Source organism: Pan troglodytes, chromosome 15 (assembly GCF_028858775.2).
Source record: "Pan troglodytes isolate AG18354 chromosome 15, NHGRI_mPanTro3-v2.0_pri, whole genome shotgun sequence".
In the NCBI taxonomy this organism is placed as follows: domain Eukaryota; kingdom Metazoa; phylum Chordata; class Mammalia; order Primates; family Hominidae; genus Pan; species Pan troglodytes.
The window spans coordinates 58,086,466-58,100,026 of record NC_072413.2 but is presented as its reverse complement, the minus strand read 5'-3'; the positions used below and the strand labels follow the sequence as shown (position 1 = coordinate 58,100,026).

The 13,561-nt window shown below is 40.3% G+C and overlaps 1 protein-coding gene across 4 annotated transcripts in view; it reads right to left on the bottom strand.

The window, feature by feature from the left end:
• Nucleotides 1-12,652, bottom strand: part of PCNX4 (pecanex 4) — a 43,195-nt gene extending 30,543 nt beyond the window's left edge. Inside the window, exons 1-2 of one of the 4 annotated variants that reach the window (XM_054666621.2) lie at nt 12,060-12,538; nt 2,470-2,663 (exon numbers count right to left, since the gene is read on the bottom strand). The gene's annotated coding sequence lies outside the window, so the exon portion shown is untranslated. Of the gene's footprint in view, nt 1-2,469; nt 2,664-12,059 lie in introns of all 4 variants that reach the window. The other 3 variants (XM_009427893.5, XM_016926938.4, XM_054666622.2) reach the window with 3 other exon arrangements.
• Nucleotides 12,653-13,561: the final 909 nt, after the last annotated feature.

The window sequence follows — 13,561 nt, the reverse complement described above, 5'->3', positions numbered from 1 at the left end:
TTAGCAAAATACCTTTCCATGGAGAAGCATGTAATACTTTAAAGACATAGCTTAAATAGGACAATTAAAATTGGAAAATATGACATATTGCTGTCTTAAACAGAAGCTGGGAGTATTTACCATTTTAGTTTTTTTTTTTTTTTTTTTTTTTTGAGATGGAGTCTTGCTCTGTCACCCAGGCTGGAGTGCAGTGGCGTGATCTCAGCTCACCACAACCTCCGCCTCCTGGGTTCAAGCAATTCTCCTGCCTCAGCCTCCTGAGTAGCTGGGATTACAGGTGTGTGCCACCACACCCAACTAATTTTTGTATTTTTAGTAGAGACGGGGTTTCACCATGTTGGTCAGGCTGGTCTTGAACTCCTGACCTCATGATCTGCCCGTCTCGGCCTCTCAAAATGCTGGAATTACAGGCGTGAGCCACTGCGCCAGGCCATATTTACCATTTTCAAAAACTTGCAGCATATCCTACTCTACTCAAAACAGTAAGCCCATAAACTGTTTATTCAGTTTTAAAATGTTTGGAAAGTATCTATACTTATTTTTTACGGAATAATGCTATCTATTCATAGTATTACTGGCTCAGGGAAGATTCTGCCTAGATCAATATATCACAAAGCGACACAGGAGCAGGATGAGCCTAAAGAGAAATATGGCTGGGTTTCTCCTGTGGAGGAAATGACTGGAGAATTTTAAGATGTCAGAAGTCCAATTTTAATTTGCTCCCTGTCCCTTACTATGCTTTAATCTCCATCATCAGCAAAGCAGGAACTAGTTCATACTGAGAAAGAAGGGCAGAGGTAGAACAGTAGGCATAAGAAGCAAAATAAAGTTGGAGAAATCAAGAATTGAGTGAAAGCAGACCAAGAAGCACAAAGAGAATGTATGTTCCCTCAAGAAGCCTAAGAAGCATGGGAGAGGACACTGATATGGTGATTTATTTTAATGAACTATTTTTAAAAGGCTGAAAGATACCAAGATCATATATCCCACAGAATATATCTTGAAAAGGGGTCTGTGGTCAGGGCAGTTTGAAAAATTATAGACTATACTGTCATCTTGAAGAGTCACAATGGATATCAGCAGACTAAAGCCTTTGAGATCTTTGAAATTAAAAAACACTTCTGCAAGTCTGCTTAAAATGTGTCATTTGACTTTTCCAAACTTATTTGACCTTGGAACCCATTTTTCCCATGATATCTAGTAACAGATCATGTAACTAATGTTTTATGGAAACTACTTTAAGAAACACTGGCCTGGGTTTCCATCAGGATCTTAAAGATTGAGCCAAACCAGGAACTGAAAGGGTATGCCAGTTAAGGAGGAATGTCATGAACAGAGGTACACAAGGAAAAAACTATCGGAGAAATTTGACAGGTAGCAAGCATATCAGACCTAAAAACTGATTTAAAGTATGGGTGTTTCTATTTTCTTTTTAAGGATTAAAGAGTATTTAACAACTCATTAAGGAAGTATAAAGACAATTACGATTCACTGGTACCCTTTGACATTTAAATTACACATCCTGGAACATTTAAAAATATTTAAGAATTTGAAAATACTTTATTTGTAGGAGGCAACAGTTTCATTTATACAGAGAAATCTTCTAAATGCCAAACTGAATTACTAGCATAGAAAACAAATTCACAATAACTAAAATGTACTCCCCAAGTGAGAATTTGGCACATAGTTCTGAAAGACTATTAATTCCCAGAAGAACTGATGCATTGGTATGGATGCCACCTCTACAATATTCAAATAAAAAACGGCTGAAGACTTAGGAAAAAAACAAAACTGTGAAAAGAGAACTTAAGGGATAAAGATGACATCACAACACTAATTTAAGCCATAGGCTTTCTTCACATACTACTCTGAAAGTGGGCCAACAAAATAGCCACAGAAATGTTGCTTTATTTGGGAGTCATATTTGTTACGCATTACTCACAAGAGTAAGAAACAGATCAATTTGGCAACGTACTGAGAGGAATTCTTAGTTACCAAAACTGTATGTAACTCAGACATATATAACACCATACTAAAAATCTGTTAAACAAAAAAACAACAAAAAGTGGCCACATTTTTGGATTAAATATATATTTCTCTAAGTTCAACAAAAAAATTTTGAGACGTTGTAGTGACTGATTTTTGTTAAGTTTTTTTTAAATCTATCATATTATTTTTATTGATTGGTTGATTTCATTTATTGAATCCCTCTTTTTTCCTGTATTGTTAGGATTTTGATTTTTTATTGTGGTAGGAACACTAACATGAGATCTACTGTTAAATATTTAAGTGTACAATACAGTGTTGTCAGCTGCAGGCACAATGTTGTAGAACAGATCTCTAGAACTTGTTCATCTTGCATAATTAAAACTTCATACCTGTTGAATAGCAACTCCCTATTTTCCCTCCCCCCATTCTCTGGCAATCACCATTCTACTCACTGATTTAGAGTTAGTCTATTTTAGATACCTCACATAAGTGGAATGTAGTAGTTGTCCTTCTGTGACTGGCTTACTTCACTTAACATAATGCCTTCAAGGTTCATCTGTTGTTACATATGGCATGGTTTCCTTTTTTTTAAGGCTGAATAATAGTCCGTTGTATGTCTATACCACATTTTCTTTAACCATTTATCTGTTGATGGACATTTAAGTTGAATAATGCTGCAATAAACATGGGAGAGCAACTATCACTTTTATCTTGATTTCAATTATTTTGTATAAATACCCAAAAGCAAAATTGCTAGATCATATGGTAGCTCTTTTTTTAATTATTATTTTTATATTTTGAGAAACCTCCATACTGTTTTGGCATAGATAGTGGCTGCAGAATTTTGCATTCCCACCCAGCATACAAGGGTTCCAATTCCTCCATATCCTCACCAACACTCTTTTGTTTTTTTGATAGTAGTCATCATAACAGGTGAGGTGATATTAAGGAGTACTTCTGCACTGAGGCACTTGTCTCAACTATATTTTTGTTGTACTTTCAGGAGACTATCTTTAATAGATCTGTGGAAATTTATCAAATCTTTGCTCATTTTTTTAACTTCTGAGAGCTCTTCTTTAATCTGAGTGTTCCTTTTTATGAAATTGTCGATGAAAAAAGCCGAACTATGTAAAATATTTTAAGAGATTTATTCTGAGCCAAATATGAGTGACCACAGCCCATGACACAGCCCTCAGGAGGTCCTCAGAACATGTGCCCAAGGTGGCTAAGGTACAGCTTAGTTTTATATATTTTAGGGAGGCATAAGACATCGAATACATTTAAGAAATACATTGGTCTGGTTTAGAAACGCGGGACAACTCAAAGTAGGGGCTTCCAGACTATAGGTAAATTTAAACATTTTCTGGTTGACAATAGGATGAGCTTATCTGAAGACCTGGGATCAACAGAAAAGAAATGTTCAGGTTAAGATAAAGGATTGTGGAGACCAAGTTTCACTGTGCAGAGGAAGCTCTCAGAGAGCAGACTTCAGAGAGCAGGTGGTAAAATATTTCTTATCAGACTTAAAAGGGTGCCTGACTGTTAGTTGATTATCTCTTGGATCTGGAAAGGAAGGAAGGAAAACAAAGGGGAAAGGGGACTCATTATAGAATGTGGATTTTTCCCACAAGAGACTTTGCAGGGCAATTTCAAGGTATGGCAAGGAAATATATTTTTGGGTAAAACATTTTTATTTTCTTCCCTGTTATGCCAGAGTCAGATTGGAAAGTCAAGATATACAGGGTTAAATAAAACCCATCTGATGAGAATTTATGATTTGTAGGGCATGACTCTCTAGGCCCCTTAGACAGGAATTTGGGCAAGATTTAACAAATCAGAGCTGAGTCCTCAAAATCCTATTATTGTTTCATGAATATGGTTTAAGAATATTAATTACGGAGGGCACGGTGGCTCATGCCTGTAATCCCAGCACTTTGAGAGGCTGAGGTGGGCAGATCACCTGAGGTCGGGAGTTCAAGACCAGCCTGGCCAACATGGCAAAACCCCATTTCTGCTAAAAATACAAAAGTTAGCCAAGCATGGTGGTGGGTGCCTGTAATCCCAGCTACTTGGGAGGCTGAGGCGGGAGAATCACTTGAACCTGGGAGACAGAGGTTGTAGTGAGCCAAGATGGCGCGATTACACTCCAGCCTAGGCGACAAGAGTGAAACTCCGTCTCAAAAATTAAAAAACAAAATTAATTACAAGTATGTATATATGTTTGGGCGCGTGTGTGTGTACAGAAAAATGCTATTTTTTTTTTGTAAATTGGCTCATGTCCTTTGCCTATTTTTCTATTGAAGTGATCATTTTTGAACATTTTTCTTATGAATTTGGAAGAACTTTTCATATATGAAGGGCATTAGCTCTTTGACATGACGGTTTTCTTTTTTTCCTGTTACTTTGTCCTTTTCTTTCCTTTTCTTTTTTGAGACAGAGTCTCAGTCTGTCACCCAGACTGGAGTGCAGTAGCATGATCTTGGCTCACTGTAACCTCTGCCTCCTAGGTTCAAGCGATTCTTGTGCCTCAGCCTACCAAGTAGCCGGGACGAAAGGTATGAGCCACCACCTCTGACTAATTTTTTTTTTTCCCCAGTAGAGATAGTGTTTCACTATGTTGGCCAGGCTGGTCTCGAACTCCTAACCTCAAGAGATCTGCCTGCCTCAGCCTCCCAAAGTGCTGGAATTAGGGATTACAGGCACGAGCCACTGCACCTGACCATTACCTTTTTCTTAAAGCACTGTTAGAAGATGCTAGAAAAGATTAAATATTTAAATTTTGATAGTTGTTAAATATAGGCCAAATGTGTTACTCTTCCTTCTATGAAGAAACAGCTAAAAGATAAATTATTACTTCCCACAATTTCAACTTTTAGTTACAAACTTCTGAGTACCTACAATGTGCTCAGTAATAATACTGCTCTCTCTAACCCAAAGGTTACAATCCAGTAAATTTCATTTTCCCTTCAAATAACTGTTTTTGGTAGAAGCAATTCTGGAATTCTTTCAATTTTCATTATTAAGCAAGAAACATAAAGTTAATTTACAAATAACCTAAACAAAATTAAACTTATCAAGAAAAACTAATTTCTGCTTGTTTAAAAATGATTAGACAAACTTTCAGTAATAAATACAATGTATTCATCCATATTCCTAAAAAGTATTTTACAAAATCTGCAAGGAAATATACCAAAGTTTTACATTTCCAAGCATTACCAAATTTAGTAATTTGGAAAACGGAAAATGTTATACCTGGAAAAGAAAACAAACTGGCCTACACTTAAGTACTCAAAAGCATGATATGAAAGAACTTAATTTTCAGTTGCTCTGGATAAAAATCACTTGCTACTACTAGAGCAATTCTAAAAAGTATGCATACATGAAGTTTTTTTGATAGCCAAGTGCTATCTGTTGAGGGTACCAGTAGGAATCCAGAGATGCAAAGATAGCTACCATTATAATCCGGAAAATACTCTATGGAATCTTAACCGAATGCCATGCCATGGATAGACAGCTAAATTCTGGAGTCTTTTCTTTCTTTTTTTTTTTTTCTTTTTGAGATGGAGTTTCGCTGTTGTTGCCCAGGCCGGAGTACAATGGCATGATCTCGGCTCACTGCAACCTCCGCCTCTCGGGTTCAAGCGATTCTCCTGCTTCAGCTTCCGGAGTAGCTGGGATTACAGGCATGCACTACCACGCTCAGCTAATTTTGTATTTTTAGCAGAGACGGGGTTTCACCATGTTGACCAGGCTGGTCTTGAACTCCTGACCTCAGGTGATCCACCCGCCTCATCCTCCCAAAGTGCTGGGATTACAGGTGTGAGCCACCGTGCCCAGCAAAAGACTTTTGATGTTTAAACAGAAACATATATTTCATGCTTTGGTTTACAAGTTATATGGTAAGCACCCCGCTCCCCAACCAAAGGAAAGTCTACCCAAGTACTAGAAAAGAAAGACTGATAAGGAACAAGCACGTTAACATCTCTTTGGATCTATAAAAAGGTATTCATTCAAATTCAAGACTTTTGGAGGGTTTTTGAATAAGAGTGTTTTGTAAGGTCACAGTGTAAGTTAAAGAGGAAAGAAATACAAAGTGGCTCAACAGTCAAAGACAGGTTTGTTTTGGAGAATAAACCTGAGAGAGGCTTCTGGCTGATTTCAGTCAGGAAAGCTCTCTCTTACAGACTTACAGTATTTATTGGTGACAGAACTTATTACAGGTTTGGAATGTTTCTGCATGGGTGAGAAGCTTATGGTAGGGTTGGAATGTCTCTGGTCAGAAAGGAGGTTATCTTGGGGCTGACATCTCTCCAGCCAGGGGGAAGGTTATCTCGGGGCTGGCATGTCTCTGGTCCGGGAGGGGTTTCGAATGTTTCTGGTCAGAGATGTTGTGTGATTTATGTTCATGCTGACCTTAGCCATAAGGCTGATGCCCTTTGGATTTTGGTGGGTTTTGATCAAGGTGAAACTTAAAATGATGGTCCTCGTCAAAGTCGAAGAGGGTGATACTCCTGCTCTGTCAATCCAGACCCTGTAGTTATAAAAATGACGAGGGGCAGTGTGTTCTTTCTGGCTACTTCCTGCTGACAAGGGGACAGACAGTTTTTGGGTCTTGGATTGACTGCAGAAATAACACTGTAGATTTTTGGGTAGTTGTCTGTGAAATGGTCATGAGTCTGTCAGCTAAAAATCTTTGAAAAAGGTTAATTAGGCAGGGTAAGAACATTAGTCCTAGGCATATTATTAGGAGAGGGCCCAGGAATGGGGTGACCCATGCTATGATTCTGCTCCCAAACCAAGAATCTGTCTGGTTGTTTTGGTATTCCCTTAGCTTTTTAGACCTTTAAGTTTTTCAGCAGTCTCTTACTAGGCCTGATTGGTTGAGATAGAAACAACATTCCCTACCTAATGAGAGGCAGAGGCACATGTTTGGAAAGGCCCACATATTATCTTTTGTTAGTAACAGTTATTCCTGCTCTAAGGATAATAATTAAGCAAAATGCTACAGCAATTGAGATTCCCTGTCAGATATTCCACCCTGAGGGTGCTATAGTATATAGTCCTACTGCAAATAGTAGAGTAAAGCAATTCCCACAAGGCGTAGTAAATAATTTCCATTATATTTAGGACGTTCCTTTGGGCTCTCAGGGGTTGCTTCCTCAGCTTTCCAGGCTTTGACTCAAGTGTGATGTATCCAGGAGTTGATTCCTGTAACAGATATTGTCTCAATTACCCTGGTTCCGTAGACTCACTAGACATGGGGTGAAGGATTCCGGGCACCCTCAGTTATTAGTCGTCAATGCCAGCAGTGAAGAGATTTCCTCCTGTGATGGTTGGGGGGTTTAGAGGCAGCGCCTGATAAAACATCTAGTTTTCAGTTCATAGGGCTTTAAGGAAGCACAACTTATTTTAGAAACTTGTAGCCAGAAAAATCAGAATTTAAACTGTAGAAAATAATAAAAATTGGAAAACATGAGGCAAGACTAGAATTTAACAACAGGTGTGCTACAGTTTTTGAAACATAATCTTCTCTCTCCAGTTTCCCACTTATTAAAAGACAAGTCATGGTAGGACTGGTTTGCTTTACTATACTTGGCTTAATTATTTGGATACAGTACAGCAAGAATAATTATTTGTTACACAGGCCTTTTAAATTGGTATTGATTTATCTGGCTCACCCCTTCATTTGGCCAACTCAGCCAAAATGCTTTGTGTTGGGAGCAAAGAAATCACACCAAGGACCTATGTCCAAACAGTACGAGAGATATGGGGTGGATACCTGGAGAACGCTGTGACCACACTATCATATTACAAGACACTGAATGGCTTGCCACCCATTGGGTGCCAACGATCAGTTATTTATTGGCTAGCTCCAAATGGGACATATTGGCTATGTGGCACTAACTTATGGCCGTGGTTACCTCCAGAGTGGTTAGGACAATGTTCCCTATGTTATGCCTGGGCACAAGGACGAGTAATTCAGACCTGCCAAAACCAGCAAACCTTTTTCATTTACAATCTTGTTGGACACATTTGGTATTCTAATGGTATGACCACTTAGCTTCAATCTTTGTACCACAGATAGGTACTGAAGATGTTATATGGCATATAGAGGCTTTAGTGAATTACTCCCAAAAGGTCCTGAATGATAGCTGCATGAGTATTTCCTTGCTAAACAAGGAAGTCATGCTTATGAGGAAAGCTGTGCTGCAAAACCGTATGGCTTTACATAGACTCACGGCAGCACAAGGGAGGACCTGCACCATCATAAAAATGGAATGTTGTGTTTATATTCCAGATGAATTGAAGAACATAATCTGACTTATGACTGATATGAAAACCCAGAAAACCCAGATATCTGTCACACCCAAAACCTTCGTTAATCAATCAGTTGAGTGGTGGGTTTGGATCCTGGGAAACTTGGTGGCAGAAGCTTATTGCTTATATTAGGAATAATAGTTTGTGTTGTGTCCTGTTTCTGCTTAGTGTTGTTATGGTTATATGCCTGCAAATATGTCAATGAACTGAAAGGGCTAGGGTAATGATTCCCTAGAGAATTGCTCTAATTGAGAAGGCAGTAATATAGCCTGACCCAGCTTCCAGGTGTGATTTCCTTTTGTTGCTATAAATCTGGCCTAGGTCCCTATATATTTTTTCTTTTTTTTCCCTTTCCTTTTTTACTTCTTTCCTCTTCCTATTTTTTTTTTTTTTTAACCTTCATGGGACATGACCTCTTAGAAATGAGCCTTCCTAGAGACTGGGGACCTGAACTTCTAGGAATAAACCATCCTAGCAATAAGAAAGCAGCTCAAAAAAGGGAGGAAAAACCAACCTGAGGCCAGGAACTCGTCTTCCTTTTAAAATGCTTTCTCCAAAAGATTTTACAGAAAAAAGAAGGGAAATGTGAAAGGAAATTAAATTTTGGGACCCCAAACTCATTTAGCCAAAGGGAAGAAGTCAAGCTGGGAACTGGGTCATGCAAACCTGTCTCCCCACTTTTGGTTTCTAAATAGGATGGCTACAAGATGAAAAGCTACACACCTCCCCTATATTTTGCCCACAAGGCAATTCCCAGTGAGCTAAAATTTCATCATAGCAATGTCAATTGACAGCTTACAGGTGCAGTTACCCCTGGCCCACCAGACATAAATGCAAATTTGATTGTTCCCCTACCCCATTTTGTCTGTTATCTTATGTAAAATGCAGATTCCCCTCATTTTTTCCTCTGCCCCTTTTATGTCATCTTACGTAAAAAATGCAGATTCACTGAGCCAAAGGCATAAATAACTATTTGCCCCTACCCACCTCTTACATGACAATTGTGTACTTCTCAACATCCTGCCCTTTCCCCTTTAAATTTGGAGACCTCAAAATCATCTTCGAAGAAAGACATAGACTTGCCTCCCGGGCACGTCCTTAACTTTGGCAAATAAATCTCCTAAAATGATTGAGACTTGTCACATCATTTTTCTCGACTGACACCCACTATAAATTCCCTGGGTTGAAAAACTTTTCTTTAAAAATCAAGTATCAGGTGAATGAAGTCTGCTACTCACATGAATTACTAGAAATAAATTAATTTATTTTACAAAAAAACCTGAGAACCAGTGATATTAAGTGACTTAACCAAGATACAATGTCAGTTAGTGGCAAAATGAGTTTTTGAATCATACCATGCTATTGCCGTTAGGTTTTTTTTAAAGGGAAGGTGGGAGTTAAAGAAAGATGGGGGTTGGGGGGGGGCTCTACAGCAACACAAGTATATTGCAAAAACCTGCAGAGGTGGGGGGAGCAGCTTAATGCCAGAGCCCACTGCCGTTCACAGCCTGGGGACTTATAGGTATGGGCAGGAGGGGTCTGGGATGTCTGGTTTGCTGCCCGGCAGGATATTAAGATGTTCCTATGATCAGGTGGTTTGGCCCTTTGTTCCAGTTGCAGGGTATGATAGGGACGTTCCTTCAGTTGGGCCTTTGCTCAGCAAGATGTTCTTGTGTGTTGTGGTCAGGTGGTTAGGCAGGATGTTTCTCACAGCCCAAACTCCCCTGGAATGTGTAACTTTGACCAAGGTCTGCAAAATGCTGGAGGGCTTACAAAATGGTGCAGTTTGGACTAACAACTGCCAAATGAAAGCGAATTTTGTTTTGATGCTAGAGAACTGGAAGGATAACTTGGGGGAAGAGGGTTCTTTGGAGAAAAGTGGGTCCAAGAGGAATCTACAAAGTGTAAAAATGGGACGCTTTTGATAGCTAAGCCAGCATGAGGGGGTTGGTATCCAGTACCCTTTCACAAGACAAGTGAGAAACTGTTTAAAAAACAAGGTTCTCACCATCATGAAAGTGAAAACAACCTACAGAATGGAAGAAAATTTGTGCAAATCATATATATATGACTTATAGCTAGACTATATAAAGAACTCTTACAATTCAATAATGAGAAATCAAATAATCCAATCTTTAAAAAATGAGCAAAGGATCTGAACAGACATTTCTCCAAAGATGATATACAAATGGTTAATAAGCACAGAAAATATAAAATGATACTCAACATCATTACTCATTAGAAAAACACAAACTGAAACCATAATGAGGTACCATTTCAAACCCCCTTGACTGGCTAAAATAAAAATGGCAGACAATAATAAGTATTCATGAGACTGTGGAGAAATCAGAACCCTCAAACATATCTGGTGGTTATGTAAAATGATACAGCTCCTTTGGAAAACAGTCTAGCAGTTCCTCAAAAGGCTAAACATAGAGTTACCATATAACCCAGTAATTCTACTCTCAGGTATACACTCAGAAATAAAAACATATATGTCTACACAAAAATATGTACACAAAAGATTCATAGAAGAAATATTACTAACAGCCAAAAAATGAAAACAACCCAAATGTCCATCAATGAATGGATAAATGTGATATATCCACACAATGCAATTAGACTATAAAAAGGAATGAAGTACTCATACATTCTACAACGTGGCTGAACCTTGAAAACACACTAAGTGAAAGCCCGTTACGAAAGGCCACATATTATATTATCCTATCTATGTGAAATGTCCAAAATAAGCAAATTTATGGGGACAGGAAACAGATTAGTAATTGCTTATGGCTGGTGGGGTAAGGATAATGGGGGGAGGGAGGTGGTGACTGCTGAGGGTAAAAGGTTTCTTTTTGGGGTGATGAAAATGTTCCAAACTTGACTGTGGTAAGGGTTGCACAATTCTATAAATGGGTGAATTGTATTTAATGTAAATTACATCTCAATAAAGCTCTTAAAAAAGAAAAAGTTTCCCTGATTGGCATTTTCCACAGCAGTTAATAATTAGAAGGCAGCTCTTTAAGTAGGAAATTTAGGAGTAGCCAACAGATGCTCCAAACAGTTAATTCGTGAAAACGCAACATCTGAACTGGATGCTATGCTAAAGGTCTGGGGATTTGGCGTGAGTGGCGGTGGATACCAAATAACATGAAGGGCAGTCTTTGCCCTAACTGCAGGAATGATTTAATGAAGAAAACAAACACCTAAAAATAGTAAAAAATGAGTAAGTGAAAAATGATGGATACAGAGCAGATAACCAATTCAGCGGCATGGAAAACAACTTCCGATTCACTGGAGTAAATTCTGGTCCTGGACAGACAAGAGGTTGTGGGGACAGAGGTCGAGATCAGTGGGGAAAGAGCGCTTCACGTTCAGGGGGCCATGAGTTGAACAATTCGGACAAAAGAGGTTTAGTTGGAGATACTGCGAGAGAGTACAGTTCTACCTAACGGACACAGCTCCGGGTGGGTGTGCCATATTCCATTTCGTACGAGTCTCTTAGAAACAAAATGCTACAATTCAACAGGCTAAAGTAGTCTTTCAAAGGAAAGTTAAAATCACACTGAATTACTATCTCTAATGACTGAGTTCATTAAGCGCAGTAATTGCACTTAAAGGTTTTGCAACGAAAAACGAAAAATGTGTTTCTTGTGGCAATGAAAGCCCCTAGAACAACTTGGCTCTCCGCACAGGCTTGGACATTAAGACGCCAAAGAAGTCCCGAGGTGGACGTCGGACAACGAACGTACCTCAAGTCACCCGAGGGAAGAGAAGACGCGAAGGCATCCCAGGGACCGCATTTTTGCAGGTAAACCCGGGCTGGGCGCTCCCGCCGGGAGGTTGGTTATTGCCCGAATGTGGAGGCAGAAAAGCTGCGGCGGCCGAATAACGAGCTCACCGCGGCCCCGCCCGGGCCAGCTCTCGGTTTCCATGGCTAACGTCTACTCCGGCGGCCGCCACCCGGAGCTGAACGGAGCGCGTGCGCGTTCGGGGACCTCGTCAGCGCCTGGCTGGCCTTGCTGCCCCGGTCTGTGCTCGCTCCCGAGGCGGGCCCTGCCGTAAAGCAGGCTTGGCCTAGAGGAAGCAGGGAAATAGCGCGCTTCGTTCGCGCCAGGACTAGGCCAACATCTGCCTGGCCGGGGACGACGGGAGTCGCTCGTGCTCTGGTCTCGCACTGGGCCTAGCAGAAGCAGCAGCAGGGAGAGCCGGGACGCCCTGAACGTTCCCTTGGGCCGGGCCTTTACGCAAGAGCGTCGTTGCCCTGGTGACGGGACGTCCTTCCTCAGGATTGTGCGCCGGGGTGGGGAAACAGACGTGCAACCGCCATTTTGCGCATTAATTCACCAGAGGTCGGGTCAGGCTGTCTTAACGCAGGCAGAGGGGTGTTGCAGATCTCCAACTGCTCGGAGTCCCGCGATTTCCGTTAATGAATTCGCACACTGGCGTTACCACTCAACACACCGACGGTAATGAATGTTTTTGAGTGATACTTCATGCAGCCTGTTCGGCTTGGACGACTGGGGACTGCATAACGTGATCGCTATCGCCTCAGTTTGTGGCTGCGTTTTAAAATACAAGGAACCAACATGTCCATCATAGAAACGTGTTATTAAGATATTAATAAAACAAGGCAGAGTTCCGGCGTTCCAATTAAAAGGCCATGGCTGATTCATATTAGTGTGGCGGGAATCTTTACAGCCTGGCCGCAAAGACCCCAATTAACGCTAGTTAAAAAGTTATCCCTATACCCAGGGCTCACCTCCCTCATTCTCCACGAAATATGATCCACCACCCCCCCGCCCCACCAAGTTCTGGACGCGTTCCAGATTGCCAACTGGGCGTCCTCAAGACGGCCCCGGAGAGCGTTAACAATGATTGGTCTCAGCTGATTTAGAGGCTTGTGTAAGGGAACTTTGAAGCTAACTTGTCGGTATCAAGGTACCCGCAATTCCCCCATGTGATTGGGTAGATACCCTAGCAGTTCTGCACACTTCAGCGTCCAAGATGACTTGTGGACTGTTTTGTTTGGATCTCCATTCCTCAAAACTATAAATGCGGCCTTAATTTTTTTTTTTTTTTAATTCTTGGCTCTTGGCTGTCTTGGAAATGATGACTTTGTATTTAAGTATTTAGGTTTTCAGGTCGTAATAGAAAAATAATTACTGTGTTCATATTAAAAGAAAGCCAAAGCTTTATTTATTTATTTTTAAGATATTGTGTCCAGAGGAAAAGTGTAGTGTGTTGAAAGCAT